The sequence below is a fragment of the Diabrotica virgifera genome, chromosome 10 (genome assembly GCF_917563875.1).
Source record: "Diabrotica virgifera virgifera chromosome 10, PGI_DIABVI_V3a".
NCBI lineage: Eukaryota > Metazoa > Arthropoda > Insecta > Coleoptera > Chrysomelidae > Diabrotica > Diabrotica virgifera.
This window is the reverse complement of record NC_065452.1, coordinates 1,716,900-1,729,469: the sequence shown is the minus strand read 5'-3', so window position 1 is coordinate 1,729,469 and position 12,570 is coordinate 1,716,900. Positions and strand designations below refer to the sequence as shown.

Here is a 12,570-nt window from a genome sequence, read left to right as displayed (position 1 = left end):
GTACATTAATAATTCTTCTTCTTTTTACAGCATAACCGTTGATGGTTCTTTGTCTGTCTTGCTATGCCTGTGAGGGGCATTTTTGTATTTATAATTAGGTATATAGTACCCAAAAAACCCATTTGCAACCTGGCTGGTCAAGTGTCCTGACAAAATTCTTATTTCTCTAGACTACTTTGTTGTGCTCATTCGTCGTATAATACAGGGGTCACCAATAAGCGGATCGCGGTCCGCATCCGGACCGTGAGCTAGTTTTGTGCGGACCGCGATTAAATTCAGAATATAGTGTTTTGCAATTTTGAAAATGTTTGGCCATGAAATTGTGTACTATGTTTGTCAACTTATATGTGCGTAGCCGCTTTTTCAAGAATGAACTTTATTAAAAATCGGTACAGATCTGAGCTTACAGATGAATCTCAACTCCCTACCTAATGAAAATTAGTTGAACTAAACTCATTCCAGACATCAGAAAGGTGTAACATTTTTTTACATACAAAAACAATTTTTTTAAATAAATTCAAAATTATCTTTTTGCCCAAAAATGTATTTTTAGGTTTTTTGGGCGATTTTAAACAAAAAAGGTTTCTTGTCATTTTTCTTAAAAGTTGATAGTTTTAGAGTTTTTCGAGCGATTTAAAATGTGAAAAATGCGAAAATACGCACATACATTTTCGAGGCTTAAAAACTCATGTGTAAATTATTAGTTTTCCGGTTGACTAGTGCTTAAATTGAAGCTTATACATTCAATTTCAAGATTCTTACGAGTAATCGGGGCTTATTTCAATATAGATCGTTGTTTTTTAATTGTTAATCGCCGGTCGTCGCACTTTATGATGCGTCTCTGTCGCATGTATACATATTATACGTACTTATGCCAAAAATTCCCAACAAATACTGGACATTTATTAAAATTTTATAATATATTATTAACATAGTTTTTTTAGATAATTTATTTATTTATTCAAATAATTATTGCCAATGTGCTAATTAAATACGCCAATCATATAGTGCGCTACGCACCACATAGTACGACTTGCCGCCGCGGCGGATTAAGTGTCGAGAGGACGCGTATAATTAACAATTAAAAACAACGGTTTAAATTAAAATATGTCCGATTACTTATAAGAAACTTGAAATTGAATGTTTAAACTTCAATTTAGGCACTTGACAACCTCAAAAATAATTATTTACACATTAGTTTTAAAGTATATTTTCGCATTTTTTAGATTTTAAATCGCGTAAAACTCCTAATCTATCAACTTTTGCGTAAAAGATCTTTTTTGTTTAAGATGACCCAAAAATGATAAAAACATTTTCGTGGAAAAAAAACGTGATGTTTTGAATTTGTTAAAAAAAAGTGTTTCAACAATTTCTGCCTAAAAATTTCGTCCGGTACCCTTCTGATTTGTTGTTATGATGGATATATTTTTACCAAGTATCCACAAAGAAACCGAATCAGAACAACCGGATATAGGTAGCATTAGGTCCGGACCCCGGATGTGTTACAGGTTTTCGAAACGGACCGCCAGGGAAACTAACTGGTGACCCCTGGTATAATACATGGTAAAAATATATTTTGAGAAAATTGAAGGTTGCCGATTTGTTAGAAATGAGCCCATCAGAATTAAAACCTGCTAAATCCTAAATTTTTCATTTCCCGTTTTTTTACACAATTTCAAAGTTTAAAGTATCTATTAATCTACAGGCATAATGTTTCGGCTCAAAACCTTTTAAATCCGCTTCAAAATCCCACTAAAATGTTAACGTAGAATCAAACCCTGCTATGTCCATAGTTTCATCAACAATAAAATACTTCTTCTTGTATATTTTGTATGTTTTTCTATCAAAATGGTTCAATACCTACTTTTAGTGCATTAATTGCGCCTAAAAGCAGTTGAAAATGAGCTTAGCAATCATGTGGGCTAAGAATCAAAATCTGCTAAATTCAAACTAAAAGTACAAATTTCTGAAGATGTAAGGGGCACGCAGAAAAATGACTATACCAAATTAGTGTGCCATTTTATGACATTTATTGATGCCACTTCGGTTAACAAATACCGAATACTTTTTGGGAAATTTACATTTTTAATGTTTTCATAGTCTCCTTAAAAAATTTTAAAAAATGGATCTAGCAGGTTTTGATTCTATAGACCAGGGGTGGCCAAACTGCGGCTCGCGAGCCACATGCGGCTCTTTGAAGAATTACTTGTGGCTCTCGATAAATGTACCCGAGATCCTTTTCAATTGTGTGTTATTATTTAAAAAAATTATTATCGTTTCATATGTGTTAGAATAGAATAGAATAGAAATATGCTTTATTGTCACTGAAAATTTTTACAATTTTATGGACAAAGCTTACATACAGTCAAAAGAAAAACATAATATAAATAACAAATAACAACTACAATTTACTAAAATTAGATAAATCGTCAATAATGTGCAGTATAAGATATTCAGGATGTCCTTTAAATTACTGACAACAAATATGAAAGGCCAAATGCAACTTTGTAACAAATTACATTTCCATCCAAGCTAAGAGTGATATGACAAATCGAAAACTGCCCGAAAGAATATTAAGAGAGTGGTGCGACATAAAAGTCAGTAATCAACCCACTCCAGACCGATTTGTATATTTAGTCATTTTACTCGACTTAAAAAGATTTGTTACAATATTAAGCTAGAAAAACTTATCGAAGTACATACTCTAACTCTAAATTAAAAAAGGATGCTTGTCGAATTATTTCCACATTAGAAACAACGTACTTGTATGGACCATTTAATTCCATTTTAAAATTCGTGAAATCCTAACACATATCAGTATTAACTAACCAGCATCTGAAAGGATTACTGAGAAGTGCTACCACAAATTATTCACCAAATTTTAAAGAATTACAAAAAGAAGGAAAACAAATGTTGGACAGGAAAAGGAACGAAAACATTAGACACATGCTAAGACAGGGACCAATAGAGAAAAAAGTTGAAAAAAGAAACCTGAATTGGTTTGGACATATAACTAGAATGAACGAGAACAGACTAGTAAAAAAGGGTGACAGATGTAAAGAGACAGGGGAAAAGAAGAAGGAGCAGACCTAGAAAGGGGTGGATGGAACAAATCCAGGAAATCGGAACCAAGAGACGGAAAACAGCGCAACAGGTGAAGGAAATGGGAAGAAGACCGGAAGGCGTGGAAGAAATGGGTAAAAGATGGATAGGTGATAGCAAAGTTCGACTCTCTTATTGGACATAAGGACAACGAGAAGAAGAATAAGGAAAACAAATGTAATTAAGTTTCAATATTTCGTAATTTTATTTTTGTTTTCAATAAATAAAAGTTCTGTTAAAAAACATTGTACATACCTTCTTTACATACTTTTTGAATACGTTTTTAATTGCGGCTCGCGAACAATTTTAACTTGTGAAAAGTGGCTCTTATTATAAAGGAGCTTGGCCACCCCTGCTATAGACCTTAAATAATTTTAACTCTATAACCTGCTGTAGACACTGAAATGGATACCACACTGGGTCATCGAGGTCAACTACACTGCACGTCAGAGAAAACGGACACCCCACAAAATGGGCCATTTTTAATGTCTAGAATTTCCTAAACCTTTTGCCCGATTTAAATTTTTTTACTATGTGATAGCCTTATTCTTTAACGATATCGCTGTAATAATATTTTTGCTAGACAGGTAAATTATTATTGTATACCGGGTGTATCAATCAAACTGTTTTTTCTCAAAGTTCGCGTCACCCTGTGGAATATTCTACCATTTATTCTTCTTCTTTAGGTGCCGTCTCCGCTACGGAGGTTGGTAATCATCATAGCTATTTTAATTTTTGAGGCAGTAGCTCTAAATAGTTGTTTTGAGCTGCATCCAAACCATTCTCTCAGGTTCTTCAGCCATGAAATTTTTCTTCTGTCGATGCTTCTTCTGCCATCTATCTTCCCTTGCATTATGAGTCGCAGGATGCCATACTTCTCGCCCCGCATCACATGTCCGAGATACTGTAGTTTTCTTTCTTTAATTGTAAGTTCAACTTCCTTCTCTTTACCTATTCTTCTCAGTACTTCGTTGTTCGTAATTCTATCTACCCAGGAAACCCTCATAATTCTTCTATAGGTCCACATTTCAAAGCCCCTTTGCCCCTTTTCAAGGTCCCTTTGAAATGTGGACCTAGCATTTTTATAAAATACTGCAATTAAAACCCAACTATAGCCTCAGGTTTTCTTAGCATTCTGTTTTTTATTCATTCGCTTATGTTGGATAATAAAAAGTTAGGTACTTTAACAACTAGCCATGTTCTTCATCAATTCAGATTGTTTCTAAATAAAAGGTATATTTGTTAAAATCCCTATACAGGGCTACATCATAAAACAAACAGAACTAGTTTTCAATCGGTTGACCGATCATCATCACTGTTTTCCTAAAATGTGTATAACCTGATAAAATGATGTAAAGTATTTAAAATTTTGACTATGATTTTAAAAGTTATAGGTTATACCCACTTGAATCAAACATGCTAACCACCAAAGTAAAAATATTTGGGTAAAAACCCTTTAAAATTAATCCGTCATAGGAACATATAAAAATGATGTGACTTTACACCTGGATGTATAAAATATCCAATGTTTCACGCTCGAGGTACCATTGAGCTAAATTTGACTTGTTCACATCATGGCTGTGTGGAAGCAAGTGACTTTGATAGCGGAAATCCTGAATGGTGACATGACAGAAATGACACTTCCACAGGAAGTTAAAATTTCCCTGCTGGTTTTGTGACATTTATTGTAAAGTTTGTTAAATTATTAACAATAAAAACAGTCGCTCCCACTATGGTAAATAATCTGTTAAAATGAAAATGAACTTGATGTAAAAGTTAGAATATTTGTAATGAAAGATATAGGCAAACCAACCACATTACACGTTAGAACGAAAACTTAATAAACGTTATCAAGCCCTCTTATGTGGACATCTAGGGCTTAGAAAAGCAATTTTATGGTGATATCAAGTTATCGATTTTATTCGAATAGTTGGAAGTTGCTGTAGTATGTGGAAGTACCATAAAAGATTACAATGGGGGAGACACAGATGTAGAAATGTCTCAAAATCAGGGAGGGATGTATAAGACAAGCTCAGATTCATGCGACCATTTCCCAAGGTCCCTGCAGGCTACCCAATCAGAACTCTAAGGGTTCGACAAAACAGACCGTCATATGATATAGTCAACATAGGAGAGAGGGTTGAGTGTTAGAGGTTTATGAGATTATAATGGAAATGTGACATGAACGGGACCCAGAAAGAGTAGTGAGACTATTAAATTTGGTTATAATGTGAATAGATGAGGTGAAGATAGTCATAGAAAATTATGGATGAAAGTTTAGAGATGGAGATGTATGTGGGTGATGATAGAAGATGTTAGTTTGTATGTGTATCATTGGATAGATGATAATGGTTAATGGGTAGAGATGAATAAGAAAGAATATCATTATGGATTGTGCCAAATCAACTGTAGATGTAACTGTAGGAAAGTGATAGAAGTAATAAAGAGGTGGAAGTGATATTGTAATTAAGAAGAAGTTAAGAAAAGAGTTGTCGATGAAGTGGATGGAATTCCCGGTTGAACGAAACGTGGCGGTTGACACAATTTGGACTTTTTTGTTTTTCTTTAACTATTTCTAGGTCCTCGTACAAGTCCAACTTTAAGAAGTCTCTGTGGGATGTTGTGTAGAAGAGAGACGTCATCTGTAATAAATGGTATACAGCCAACTACAAGAAATTTTTTCCTCGTGGAATTTTTTTTTGTTTTTAAATAAGTGCGACAAACTTTAAGGAGAAAAAATAATGACCGTTTGCTTTATAAACATATATCCGCAAATGCTTCGCTTCCGATATACGGGATGTTGAATTTTTTCTTACAAACTGACGACTTATTTATTGCTCTAAAACCGGTTAACATATGCAAATGAACTTTGGTAGGGTCTAAGAGGTAGTTATTGCTCATTTTTTGACATAAAACTAAAAATTTCATATCCACCATTGGCGTGCATTCGGGTAATATGACCGGGCAATATGACCCGTATTCACGCCAATGGTAAATATAAAATTTTTAATTGTATGTCAAAATGCGCAATAACTACCTCTTAAAATCTACCAAATTTCATTTGCATATCTCAACCAGTTTTAGAGCAATAAATAAAAGGTTAGTTTGTAAGAAAAAATTCAACATCCTGTATCTCGGAAACGAAGCATTTGCAGACATTGTTTATAAAGCAAACATTCATTATTTTTCATGCAGAATTACTCTTTAAAGTTTGTTGCACTTATTTAGAAACACCCTGTATTTATGAAGAACATAGCTAGTTGTTTAAAGTACCTTACTTTTTTATTATCCAACATTAGCGAATGAATCAAAAAACAGAATGTTAAGAAAATCTGAGGCTCTAGTTGGGTGTAGTATTTTATAAATGCTAGAATATTCCGCAGGGTGTGGTAAACTTTGAGAAAAAACCCAGTTTGATTGGTCCACCCGGTATACAATGAAAATTTACCTGTTTAGCAACAATATTATTACGGCGATATTGTTAAAGAATAAGGTTATAACATATTAAAAATATCGCTTAAATCGGACGACAGGTTTAGGAAATTTGAGACATCAAAAATGACCCATTTTGTGGGGTGTCCGTTTTCTCTGACGCGTAGTGTATTTCCCTCTAGTTATTCGCTTTATATTGAATGTTAAAATTTGACTATAACTACAAAAATATATTCACGATAATTTCTCTTTAGAATTTATTACGTCACCATTGTTTACGAAGTAATTGCATCTTTCAATCTACATTCGATATTAATTGTTTTGTTTACCAAATGCGTTATTAATACATATATCAAGATTGATTCTAAATTTCCATTATCATTAGAAAACTGCTACAATAATAAATGTTGGATGTACACGAGGCAGATTCTAATTTATTATAATTTACTGTTATACGTTGTTGACTACTTCTTCCATAAAACAACTTTTTCGTAATATATTATAAAGGCTTTTCCAGAAATTGTTTGCAGAAAAGATGTTGCAAGGATAAATAAGTCCTTATTCAATACTACGCTTTTTAAATTTTTTGAACATAAAAATTAAAAAAATATTTTAAATGAAAAGTCCTTTATGAAAGGTATGAGCACTACGATGGGCAAATATTCACCCTGATCTAGATTTCTTTGCACCGAAGTCCGAATTCAATTCAGGCCTCAGGCCTATGTTTGTTTGAGTAGTTGTGGAATAGGTAGTCATTATTGTGATATGTAAATCTGTTTGTGATATTTACTATTTTATTGTATTTTAATTGTTTACACACGTATTATGTATATTGGAATATATTTTATAAACCGACGATATTATAAACTTGTAATCTTATTGGGCTGCAGCCCGTTGAAAATAAATAAATAAATATTATCTAAATGGTTTTCACCCACATTATATCTTGGTACCTCGAGCACGTCCTTTAAGCTCTAAAAAAGCACTGATGATGGAATTGTTATTCCGAAAACGTCCTGTGATGTGCCCTTTTTAGAGATTTTAATAAAATTTACTTTTTACAAAGGATTTTAGTAATTTTGTTTACAACTTAGCGCAAGTCTACAACTTACAACTTAGCGAATCGTCTATGTACTTTATGTATAGATACCTCCTTCCCTTCACCACTAACTTGTGTGTAATGTGACGTCATATCGATATCGACAATGTTAATTTTTCCTTTATAACACTATATTTTCCTTTATTAATAATATGTTTTTCGTTTCAGATATGTATTACATGGATGCCTACTGTTTGGTGAGTTGTTTTGCATTGTTTGGCACTGAGTAAAGTCTTATTATAAATTTCCATTTAAAATTAATTCAGTAACATATTTCACTGTTTATTGTCGTTGCAATATAATCAATGGCAATGGAATGGTTAGCCCTTCAGTTTCGATCAGATTTTAACTACAAGGTTGTTTATCTATCAACGTGTATTACTTTGTACGCAATTTGCGATAACCTACTCCTTTTTATTGTTTAATAAATAAGGTAATTAACTGTATATATGTTGATATTTTGAAGTATCGTATATATTTTTTTAGCAACTGCTACCTTTTTATGCTGATAAAGATCTAGATAAAATGCAAATATTATTTAGATGCTACAAATTGCGTATTAATAGCTAGATATTTCCAAATTGTAGGAAAGTGAAATGTATTTATGCAGTTTAGCAATGTAAACGAACAAGGCTCACCACAATAAACAGATGAGTTATTAATAATTTACTATACGCTGAGAATACTACTAAACATACTTAGAATAGGATACTATTAAAAATAGTGTATGAGTTTAGCCACATTGTAGCTTTGTCACAGATTCGATATAATTATCTGGTGTTCACATTTTGCTCATGTATCGCTCCAATATTTTTTTAAACTGCTTGATATTCAAGAGACCAAAAGGAAAAGAAAATCTCAGTTGTAGTTTCTATCTTCTCACGTGCCCTATCAAGCCCCTTGACCTTGGCGATTAACATGGCGAAACTGTCTCTGTCTCGAGCTATTCTAAATAGGTGTTCTGCTATCTTTATTCCTGTCCACTCCCGGATATTCTTCAACCAAGAGGCCTGCTTTCTACCAATTCCTCTGCGTCCTTAGATTTTACCGATCATATTAAGTTGAAGAATATTATACCGGTCTCCCCTTACTACGTGTCCAAAATAGGCCATCTTTCTATATTTGATGTTATCAAACAGCTCGCGGACAGCATTTGCTCTCGTTCTCGGCCGTTCCTCGCGATTATGGGCATATCTAAATTTCAATGTAAAAGTTTAAATAAAATAACACAAAAACTATGGCATATATTGAGATAATTCTTTTTTTATATGAAAGGAAATAAAAAGTTCTAGTGCTCTATCTGTTTTTAAATTATTAAATTGTTTAAACAATATGTTTTTTTAATTTTTTTTGTTTAAAATTAACGTAAAAAAATTTAAATGCACATACGTCACTAGAGAATTTTTCCCACTTTCCGAATCTGTTTTTGTTTTTAACATAAAGTGTAACACAAAGCACCTATATTTTTTAAACTTTTAAAAAATCTCAGAGTTCTGCTAAAATTAATCTCGTTCGGTGGTCAGAGGCTGTCCTTGTTGTCGATATCGAGCAGTCAGCAGTCAACAGGTACAGAAACCCTCTCGGCAGGGAGTATCTTGTAAATAGACAAAGCTAATTTAGACTTTTGATAAAATTGCAAGACTTTTATTATAATTTTTATTTGAAAACACCTTCTACAGAAACATTACACATAATTCTGTTATATAATTGTATTTTATCGATCGTACTGATCGTGATTATTAGCTAAATAAACCACATTATTAGAAATTACCGAAACAGGTCGATTTTTGATTTTAATTTTCTATTTTTTCAAATTATAATCTAATATACAGGGTGAACCACCTTCGTATGATGACGTCATCACCTTTTTTAAACGAAACCCACATTTTTTTTTCAATTTACAGATTTCGTTTGCTGGGCTGATTCAAAAAATGTATTACACGTTGCTTCAAATTGGTTCAGAGTGGCAAAAATGAGTGAGTCCATAAAGTAACTAATGAGCTCATTATTAGCTAAATAAACAACATTATTAGAAATTACCGTAATAGGTCGATTTTCGATTTTAATTTATTATTTTTTCAAATTATAATGTAATATACAGAGTGAACCACCTTCGTATGACGACGTTATCACCATTTTCTTTAAATGGAATCCCCATTTTTTTCAATTTATAGATTTCGCTTGCTGGTATACATTTATACATATTATATATTAACAATTTTTGTAATCAGTCGAACTAGTTTTTCGGTGCTACATATAAAGAGTTCGGCGTCTATACTTTCAGGATAAGTGTTTTTAACGTATTGTTAAAATTTGGTAGACTTCCAGCAGCAGCGAGAAGCGGAACTACCTGACTTGACAATGGCAAGTGAGATCTTGCCGAAACGTCGTCAAAATAATGGTTTTTCTCAAAACCAAAATTATTCAACGCGGAGTCAAACCCGGAAAACAACAGAAAGCATATATATATATATATATATATATATATATATATATATATATATATATATATATATATATATATATATATATAGTTTTTCTAAGTTTCTTGAACCATACTATATTTAATTAAATTTTGTATTTCTTGGGTTTAGGTTCAGTGAATAATGTTAAAAAAAATTTGGAATTAGATTTTATTTTTCCATTTAAATCTACGTTTCGGTGGATATCTCTCACCTTTGTCAAGATTCTACACGTAAATCGACACACTCACAATAATGGACATATACAGAATCATTCTGTATATGTCCATTATTGTGAGTGTGTCGATTTACGTGTAGAATCTTGACAAAGGTGAGAGATATCCACCGAAACGTCGATTTAAATGGAAAAATAAATCTAATTCCAAATTTTTTTTAACATTATTCACTGAACCTAAACCCAAGAAATACAAAATTTAATTATATATATATATATATATATATATATATATATATATATATATAATACTAGTTACGTCATCCATCTGGGCGTGATAACGTAATCGAAGATTTTTTTAAATGAGAGTAGGGGTTGTGTGGTAGCTCATTTGAAAGGTTATTTAATTCTCTAATCAGTAATATAAACATTAACATGATTATTTATGCAGGGTAAACAAAAAAAAAATTAAATTAATTTACACAAAAAGAAAAAACATTTTTTGCACACCCTGTATAAATAATTATGTTAATGTTAATATTACTGAATAGAGAATTAAATAACCTTTCAAATGAGCTATCACATGACCCCTACTCTCATTCAAAAAAAATCATCGATTACGTCATCACGCCCAGATGGATGACGTCACTAGTATTATATGTATGTCAAAAAGTCCTAATTTAAAAATAAAAATCGACCTGTCTGAGGATTTCTCTTTAAATTTGCCCATTATCGAGGTAATTAATTTATGCAAACTCAAACGTCCTCACTTGTACTACAGTGTCACGCCCGCTTGATTAGCAATTAAAAAACAAAGGGGTTTTCGATATTGTATTGCAAAAAACTCTTCGGGATTTCATCAATCGATGTTTAAAGAATATCTACCTACCTTGGCAACATTGAAATTTTCAGTTAAATGTCCGATTCAGGGTTAAAAATGGCCGATTTCGCAGTTTTGAAATTTTTAATCGCTTATATGTCAAAAACTCTTAACCTAAGAGAAAAGTCACTAAAGACCTTTTCTGTTTGGAATGATTCAAAAAACCTAAAAAAAACTTTGTTCGATGCAAAAAAAATAATTTTAGGAAAAACCCTAATCTTTCCCCTCGCCTGGCAAGGTCTTATGCTGTTCAGAATCGCCTGTGATTGTACACATTTCTTCTAAATGACTTACTTACTCAACATACTTAAAACATACTTAAAGGACATCGCACACATCTTATGGAAAATATAATATCACTCAAATTCAATAAAATTTATACGAATAGATTCGTTTTAAATTAACGGTCAATTCTTATCATTGCACCAACTCTTAATTATGATTAATTACGGCGCAAATTGCAATTAAAGTTTATGGAAATCACATTTTTCGAGTCTATAAACGTGTCAGTTATAATCACTATTGCTCTGGGTGCTATTCAAAACAGCTTAAACCCCGCTGGGCCTAAGCGGATTAGTGAAACTATTATAATAAGATGCTTAATAGCCCGAAAAGATTTATAAAGTACCTATAATTTGGGTATTTTAAAATAGTTTTTCTCTCTCTAACTTATGTACCTACCCATTTGATTTCAGATTGATTTATATCAATTTCTGCTCTTATTATTGAAAATTAAGAGTTGTCGCAATGATAAGAATTGACCGTTAAATTGAAACGAATATATTCATATAAATTTTATTGAATTTGAGTGACATTATATTTTCCATATGATGTGTGCGATGTCCTTTAAACTTTACAGGAGAAAGTTTATTTTACCCCCTAAATTTGCACTATTCGATTCACCTGGTAGATACAGGTGCAGGGCTGATGCCTGCCAGGTCATGGTTTTTAGCCTTGGTGTGCTATGAATTATCACTATACAAATTTCTAGCCTTACAGGAAGACCGTTAGTCGGAGGGTTCACTAGCTCTTAGACTATAAGCACCTACTTATTACTTTGTTTCACTACAGACATAATCCATGTGTTTCTACTTCAATTACTTTTGCTTTTTCATAACCCACCATAAACTGTTTAATGTCTTTTTCGGTAAATTTAAACTGGTTTACGGCGGTCTTTCTTTGTAGTAAATTCTTACGAGTATAATATAACTCTATCTTAACATATTATAATGACATTTTCTGGCTATTTATAAAGAACAAAATAATGTTTTTTATTGTAATGCCACGTTTCTCCAATTTGTTAAGATATAAAGGCGGATTTTTAATATGATATAAATGACATTTGGAAAGATGCCAGAGCGCATGATGTAAACAAGTCAGTATTCAATACTGAATCAACATTCCTGCCCATGACACCCAG

The 12,570-nt window shown here is 32.2% G+C and overlaps 1 protein-coding gene across 1 annotated transcript in view; it reads left to right on the top strand.

Moving 5' to 3' along the window:
- Positions 1-12,570, top strand: part of LOC114341705 (insulin-like receptor) — a 523,292-nt gene that overhangs the window by 133,205 nt on the left and 377,517 nt on the right. Inside the window, exon 2 of the mRNA XM_050641373.1 lies at positions 7,802-7,830. The gene's annotated coding sequence lies outside the window, so the exon portion shown is untranslated. The remainder of the gene's footprint in view (positions 1-7,801; positions 7,831-12,570) is intronic.